This window comes from Nanorana parkeri, unplaced genomic scaffold, assembly GCF_000935625.1.
Source record: "Nanorana parkeri isolate BGI_ZX_2015 unplaced genomic scaffold, ASM93562v1 scaffold351, whole genome shotgun sequence".
Taxonomy (NCBI): Eukaryota; Metazoa; Chordata; class Amphibia; order Anura; family Dicroglossidae; genus Nanorana; species Nanorana parkeri.
Window position 1 is genome coordinate 1,216,207 of NW_017306619.1, and position 8,264 is coordinate 1,224,470.

Below are 8,264 nucleotides of genomic sequence, written 5' to 3' on the forward strand. Positions count from 1 at the left end.
CCCCCCCAAAAAAAGGAAGTTTTTAATGTATAACTCACAATTTGTTTTTTACATGGACACCCCACATTTTACCACACATGGTTCTGTACACATATCACTGCCTAGGAGACAGGGCATAGAGCTGATCCCTTGTATAGGGACGTCTTCTAATTACAAAGCTGCTCACCTACATGCCAAAATTGTCTTTGCTGTGTTGGTGTCCTTTTGGTTAGAAGGAAGTGGAGAGTCAAAGAGAAGAATCAATGAGATGGTCAAGTGCAAGTAAATGTATTAAAAGCAGGTTGCCAACGCATTTCAGGGTATACAAACCATACTTCTTCAGGGCTGGAGTATATACATTGAAGCAGCTGCCGGAGTATCTCAGCTAGTTAGAGGACCTGCAAGCCAAGGTGCGGCACATAAATTGATCATTGATTCTTCTTATTGCTCCAATTCACACCTTACCCAGCGTTCCTCAATAGATAGAGGGCAACCATGGTCTAGAAGCAACCTATGCTCCTCAGTAATGGTTTTTACCATCATCAAAAATTAAGAAGCCCGACTAAACCCTTCTTGGTGTCCATATTGGAGTTGAGTGACATCAAGATTTTTACAGCATAGGGCATTTAACGGACAGGTTACCAGATTCAGTTGCTAATGGGGGTGAAAGCAATTTAAGACTGGGCTACACAGTGGCTTTTCGGACACGGACAGTAGAAGCAGGTAACACGAGGTGCCTGTTTATAGGCATCGATTTTTAATTACAGAAGTTGAAAATGAGATGACAGGTTCTCTTTTTCTTGAACCCAAAACATTAAAGGAGAGGAAGTCCCAGCAAATACTATCCTGATATAACATCAGCATTGTAATAGGAATACATATTAGAGTTGTCTCTGATAATGCAACCAAAGCTTACTTGAAAAAAATCCCTTTTATGTAGTGAGCGCCGCCTTCCGTCTGCCCGTCACTTCCAACAACTTCCTGGATTCCCAGTGTGCTTTGCGTCTCTGATAGGAAGGAGTCTAGAAGAATCAGTTTGTTGTGTATGGGGTTGTGTAGCCGCAGACCGGTCAGGGTGCCCATGCTGACCCGTGTACACCGCCAAAAGCACCTACAATAGACACATGAGCATCAGAACTGGACCACAGAGCAATGGAAGAAGGTGGCCCGGTCTGATGAATGACGTTTTCTTTTACATCATGTGGATGGCCGGGTGTGTGTGTGTCACTTACCTGGGGAAGAGATGGCACCAGGATGTACTTTGGGCAGAAGACAAGCCGGCGGAGGCAGTGTGATGCTTTGGGCAATGTTTTGCTGGGAAACCTCGGGTCCTGCCATTCATGTGGATGTCACTTTGACACGTACCACCGACCTAAACATTGTTACTGACCAAGTACACCCCTTCATGGAGACGGTATTCCCTGATGGCAGTGGCCTCTTTCAGCAGGATAATGAGCCCTGCCACACTGCAAACATGGTTTAAGAATGGTCTGAGGAACACAACAAGTTTGAGGTGTTGACTTGTCCTCCAAATTCTCAATCCAATCGATCATCTGTGGGATGTGCTGGAAAAACAAGTCCGATCCATGGAGGCTGATCACCTCAGTTTACAGGACCTAAAGGATCCGCTACTGACGGCTTGATGCCAGATACCACAGCACACCTTCAGCAAGTGCCTCCTGGTGATCAATCCCAGTACTGCAATATAATGCTAATGATTTAGGCTGGATTCACACCTAGGCGTATCGGATGTGCACGTTTGTCGCGGTAAAAAAAGGCGCGACAAACGCGCGTTTCCGAGAGCTACCTGGCTGTATCCCAATGCATATGCGCGGCAAATACGCCCCAAAGAAGCTCCTGTACTTCTTTGGGCGTAGGGCGTTTTGTAGCGCGTTCATACGACCTGTAATACGCCCAGGTGTGAACCATGCCCATAGGAAATAATGGGATTTCGGTGTTTGAGCGTTTTGCAGGAACGCGCTACAAAGCCCAGGTGTGAACCGGGTCTTAGAGTACAATATACTGTTATGGTATAGTATGGGTTGTATTATGGGGTGTATAGTATGAGGTATAGTATGATGCATAGTATGGGGTAATGGTATGGGGTATAGTGTATGGTATGGGGTACATAATGGTGTATAGCAGTGGTTCTCAACCTGTGTAACATCAGGACCCACATTTGTCCTCCGTCATGAAGTCGTGACCCAAGTTGCACTGCAATGGAACGCACGGCATTAGGGTACTGCGCGTTCCGGTGCAGGTGCACGAACTGTGGGTGGGACGTGCGTTCAGGGTACCATTCAAGTGAATGGCAACGCAACACACCCCCTTCACCAGAATTGCCAGTACTGTACTACTGTGATTGGGCCCTCAAAAACACTTGCATACATACATTTTACATACATACATTTTAAGCTCCACCCAGTCTCCCTACCTTACGAGAACTGGAGTGGATCCTCAGCCTGGGATCCAGTGTGGGCTGCTGTCACTGCGCTCCATCCGTATGCGAATTGCTTGTACAGCTCCCTTGCACGCCCTGTAAAGGTGCCGGGAGCCAGAATGTGACATCACTCTGGTCCAGGCACCTCTATATGTGATGGAGCTGTAAGCAATGCACGTATGCACCTCAAGATGACACTCGGCGTGGGGAGGAGCCTCTCACCCAGAAAAGTGGAAAGCGTGTGGCGATCCACTGAACACAGAGTCGTGACCGACTTTTGGGTCATGACCCACCAGTTGAGAACCAAGGGTGTATAGTATGGGTTGTATTATGGGGTGTATAGTATGAGGTATAGTATGATGCATAGTATGGGGTAATGGTATGGGGTATAGTGTATGGTATGGGGTTCATAATGGTGTATGGTATGGGGTGTATTATGGGGTATAGTATGGGGTATGGTATGGGTTATGGCATTAGTTAAACCCATTTTTAATAGTAAAGCTTAAGCAACCAGACACTACATTTATCCGGAATATACCAATCCCCATGGATGCCGGATAACAGGAAGTTTACTGTACTACAAACAAGTTCATTTGAAATAAAAAGGGTGCACTTATTCTTCAAAATACCGCAGTACACCACGACAAACATTTCAAAGAACTCCAACCTTCAAAATAACCCTTGCAATGGGGCTACCCTCACACTGCAAGGGTCAATTGCTGGTTTTGGTCTAGGGACGAAAATAAAGATATATTCACTAGAAACTAGGGTTGCACAGATACCAAGTACAGTACTCGGTACAAGTACGAGCTCCAAGACTAGACTAGAGAAAAATTCAGAAGTTAGGAGGCAGCTGTCATGTGTAAGCAGCACACGGAGCTCCCGGGATTTGTACATCTCTGTTATAATGTATGATTTTGTTTTTATAAATATAAATAAAGGGATGCACAGATACCAGTTTTGCGAGTACGAGTACTGGTACTTGCCGAGTACTTACAAGTACGGGTACATTTTTGTTTATTGTCATGTGACAGTTTTTCTAAAACATTACAGAATAATGATTTCAGGACAGTGGTGGAGTGCCAGAGCCCGGTCCCCGCTGCAACCCTGGGAGTTCTCATGAAAATGCCAAGTATCGGCACTGGTACTCGAAAAGTATCTGTGCATCCCTACTAGAAACTCTGTCCCACCTTGCTGCTAGGCTAGTCCCCGCAACCTCTTCTCCCCCTGGGCTCCAGCCGTCTAAGGACCTGTGACATCATCATGCATCGTCTAATGCAAGTCCATTAGATGTGAGGCCGGAGCGGAGGGGGAGAGAGGTGAGCAGTCACTGCCGCAGGACTGAGGATCGGGTGAGTATACTTGCTATATATATCCATCTTTATTATCGCCCCTAGACCAAAAGGAGCACTTAACCCTTCCAGTGCAGGGGGTAGCCCCTCTGCAGGGGTTCATTTTAAAAGAACCCCGGAGTTCTTATTTAAGTTGACATTCACAATTACACCAACGCAAATAAAAACAGCACGCCATGCGTATTTAAATGTATTTTTTATTTTGTCAAAGTTTTTTTTAAATTATTTATAGCTATTTAAAAAGGAGAGAGCGGTTTGTCTTTCGGAGGTTGGCCCAATAGGCAAAGTGGTAAGAGTCTGGAAACCTCACACACGCGTCTTCTTTTGTCTAAATTGTGCTCTGGACGAAAAAGGATTAGCTCACCAACAAACTTCTACTACTAAACAGCCATCTCCTACCGCTTCTAATTTAATCGTCTTTCCACTTGAAAGCGCTATAAAGACATGGAAACCGCAATTGTCCGATAATACAGTGAGAAGCTGTAAAAATGAAGGCGCACGATATAGGTTGGAAAAGAAAGTTTCATACAGTGGGGGAGATATCGACAACAACAAAAAAAGTCTCTTATTCAACAAGATCTGGTGTTGCCGAGAGTTCATTATCTACAAAGAGAGAGAGAGGGGGAGAGAGAGTCCGTCTCCAACTCCCTTCCCAGAATGCTTTGCATTCAGTTATGCCAAGTGTCCTGGAAGCGGCTTCCAAAAGATTGCACGTGGGCTATGAAAACTCCGAACCATCCGTTGACAGAAGCGGCTTTGTACGTCCGTTCCAATGTCTCGAGGACAGTTAAGCTGAGAGGAATGGAAGTTGGCCTAGTACGCCATCACGACTGCCCTTCGAGTCTTCGGGGGCTCCGACCTGCGCAGTTCATGAACGTTCCCACCACCAGCCGACGAGAACAGCAGCAAACACGTCCATTATTTTTATGCTTTTTGATGAGAAACGATGTCCATGTCATGTGGAAAGCTTTCAGTGAATGAAACGTAAGCGAATGCAATGATTGTACCGGTGCTAATCCAATTTTTGTGTCTGGACCAAAAAAAACAAAAAAGGTGTCGCCTACCACCAAGGCTGTGGTACCATTAGCTAGACACACTCACAGTGAAGATACACTATTTACACAGGAAAGACCAGCATTTCCTCTTGGAGCTATAAGCAATTCAAGGAGTAAGAATTTCTTATAAAGGAAGGTTGGGGGGAGGGGGGCTTGGCGGGAAGCACAATGCATTAAAATGCTCTACCTATAAGCCATCCAAATATAATAGTGCAATAGATACAGGTGTCTGTGAAGGTTTTCATTCATCCAGGTCATGGTATATCTGTGAAAAAAAATAATCAAGGCAACTGGACTCCCGGTTTTCTTCTTTTTTTCTTGAAGACTTTTCACTGGACATCTGACTAGCTTTCTCAATTCTCATAGTTGGATGACAAGCGAAACGTCTTCAAGAAAAAATACAGCGAGTCCAGTTGCCTTTACTTTTTTTTTTTCTTACATATAGGTAATCACCATCAAAGGAGGATTTGTTACAGAATGACAATAAACGAATACAAAACTTTACCAGAGAAGTGGAACTGCATGTTATTTTTATTGCTACAATAATAACTAAGCTTAAAGGGGTTGTCCACTTTTAGTAATAAATAGCAATAAAGGGGAGGATCCCGTCCCCGGAAATTGCTGCAACAGGTGAGATCTGGGAAAGCAAGCAGGTAGAGAAAGCCATTATATATATATATATTCATACACACATATATACAAACATACACACACAGTTGCAGCTGATAAAATTATCTTTATATTGTTACGTGTTTATATATAACGGGTGCAGGCCAGAGCAATTAAAAAAAAAAAACACCCCAAAAAGATCATATTTATTACTGAATGTGCAGCCTAAATAAATTACAGTAATAATTTGTTGGTGCTCTTTAATTTTTTTAGGAAGTGACATTTGCTTAAAAGCTTTAAAGTGACTTTAAACTCAGGAGTAAATCCTAAAAATACATTCAAACACCATAACTCTGAACAACAATGTATCTTATTTGTGTATCACTCGGCTGCAGATCCTCCAATCATCTCTGACACTGTTCTTCCTTCTGGAGGGGGGCTACGTCTGTTCCCCATGGTCCCTGTGTGTGTTGTAAAGTAGTCACCGCTCCAAGCTCCCTCCCGGGATGGACTACAATCTCAGGTATAGTTTACTAATTTGCATTGAGATTGCAGTCCACCCCGGGAGCGAGCTTGGAGTGGTGACTACATTACAACACACACAGGGACCATGGGGAACAGAAGTAGCCCCCCTCCAGAAGGAAGGACAGTGTCAGCACCAATTCAGAGATGATTGGAGGATCTACAGCCGAGTGATACACAAATAAGATACATTGTTGTTACTAGTTAAGGTTGTTGAATGTATTTAAGATTTGACTCCTGAGTTTCACTTTCATTACCCAATTATCTTACGGTAGATGTATCACATAATATGATAACAATGTGATCATTATCTGATGACTTTATAGAAGATCCAACATTCACATCCGAATCAATCAAACAAAATAATGGAATTCTTTATTCCAAGGCCAGACTTGTTTTGGATGGAGTAGGGGAAGGGTTAGAACCTTATCCGGGAATTCCCTGGGGACGAGAAGTAAGAGGATATAGATTTTTTTGTTCTAGATGAGAGGGTAGGGTTAGAACTTCAGTCAGTTTTTATCTTTTTTACTATGTGTCACAGTTGAGATCTCCCTTCACTTTCTAAAGCCATGACTGTGGGATTCCAGACCAGCAACGTCAACAGTAAAGGATTTCGGGCTTTGTTACCTTTCATGACTTTAGCATGGAAGTCAAGGCACCAGAATAAATATACAGTTCAGTAGAGACACCCTCTACTGGTACCTGAACCTTTACTTATTTATAATAATAAAAAAAAATGTTGCTAGCACCATAAAATAATTTATCATTTTAAAATCAGATCATAAGACCTGAATGTTCTGCTTCCTATACCAAAAGATGCAGCTCAGGCGGAGAGATGCCTGCAGAAGATCAAGCTGGTAACATGCGATGCAGTCACATGACACAGACCACCGGGAGGTACTATGCTGTCAATCACTCTCGGTGGGCGGGCCCGAGAACCAGAGAGGCACCAATATCATTGGAGGGTTACAGTGCTGTACGATTAAGCCTCAGTTGAAACATATTGCATTGGCGTCATGACAGCCCATAGGAACAGTTACACAAATCAAGACACAAAAATTAGTATCTGAAATATTGACTGCAGAGCAATACTGTAAAAGCTACATTACACCCCCCAATTAAGGGGTGAAGATTGTTTACCCTATGAATTTACTTCAGAGTGAGCGGGCGGATCCTATTTCACCAATAGTAAAGCTGCGGCCAGGCTATGGACATTTAAATATTCACATATTCTCAAGAAGCAGTACAAGATCTTTAAAACAAGCCCTCACTGACCACATTAGCGGCAGGCACTAGGAAGGAACTCATCTTCAAAATTTACAAAGGGAGCAATGAAGATGTCTGTTCACAGCACTCTGTTTTCTACCCACCTTCTGTGCACCTGCTCTGTGTTTAGATTAGAGATAGGAAGGCAAAGTCACTTTTGGGAGGAGGGAATCTGGCCATGCCGAGCTTCTGAGTTACTGCTGGCGAGGGAAGCCGAGCTGCCAAAACAAAAGTGGCAAAGTCACTCTTGAGAGAGGAAAAGTTGGCAATGCTGAGTTTCCGAGTCACTGCTGGTTGGGGGGAGCCGAGCTGCTGAAACACAACTAAAATGTTTCTGCTTTAAATTTTGAGGATGGATTACTCCACAGTGCCTGCAGCTACAGAGGTCAGTAATGGCCTGCTTGAAAAGTTATTAAAGGCCTGTTAAGAAAATGTTTGTGAAATAAATATTCGCATGCCCACAGTTCTATTTTAAAGAGGAGTTCCATTTTCTTTACTTTACTGCGTCTGTAGTGGGGGAAAAAAAAAATACAGCCATGTTGGAAGGAATACTCTCTAGTTCTTGGCAGCTGAAATGGTTATGGACATATCCCAATAACTTGTCTAGGGATTTTCAAGTGTATGGTTAGCTTAGCAGATAAAGGTTAGGCAGAACGTAATCGTGATAAATGGTTGACACGGCTCAACTAGGGAACACAAAAAAAAAAATCTTGTGTCAGCACTGCAAAGTTCAGGAGCTTCTAAAAGGAATAGTCAGCACAAAAGGGACATCGGAATTATAAATGAAATCTGGTAAGAAAAAGTCTATTGCTGGCTTTTTGTAGCTCCTGGTGGCAACATTTCTCTATGTTCTAATATAATTCTTGTCTGCCTTGGGACTTTCCTCCGAGGGATTCTCTGTGGGATTCTCTGAGATTGAAAATAATGGAAGAAGCCATCATAGAAGGTGGCAGCCCCACATAATAATGCTGTCAATCCGAGTCTAGAGATTCACCTGTGGGATCTCCACGTGACATGTTATGTGGGATCTACTCCAAAATC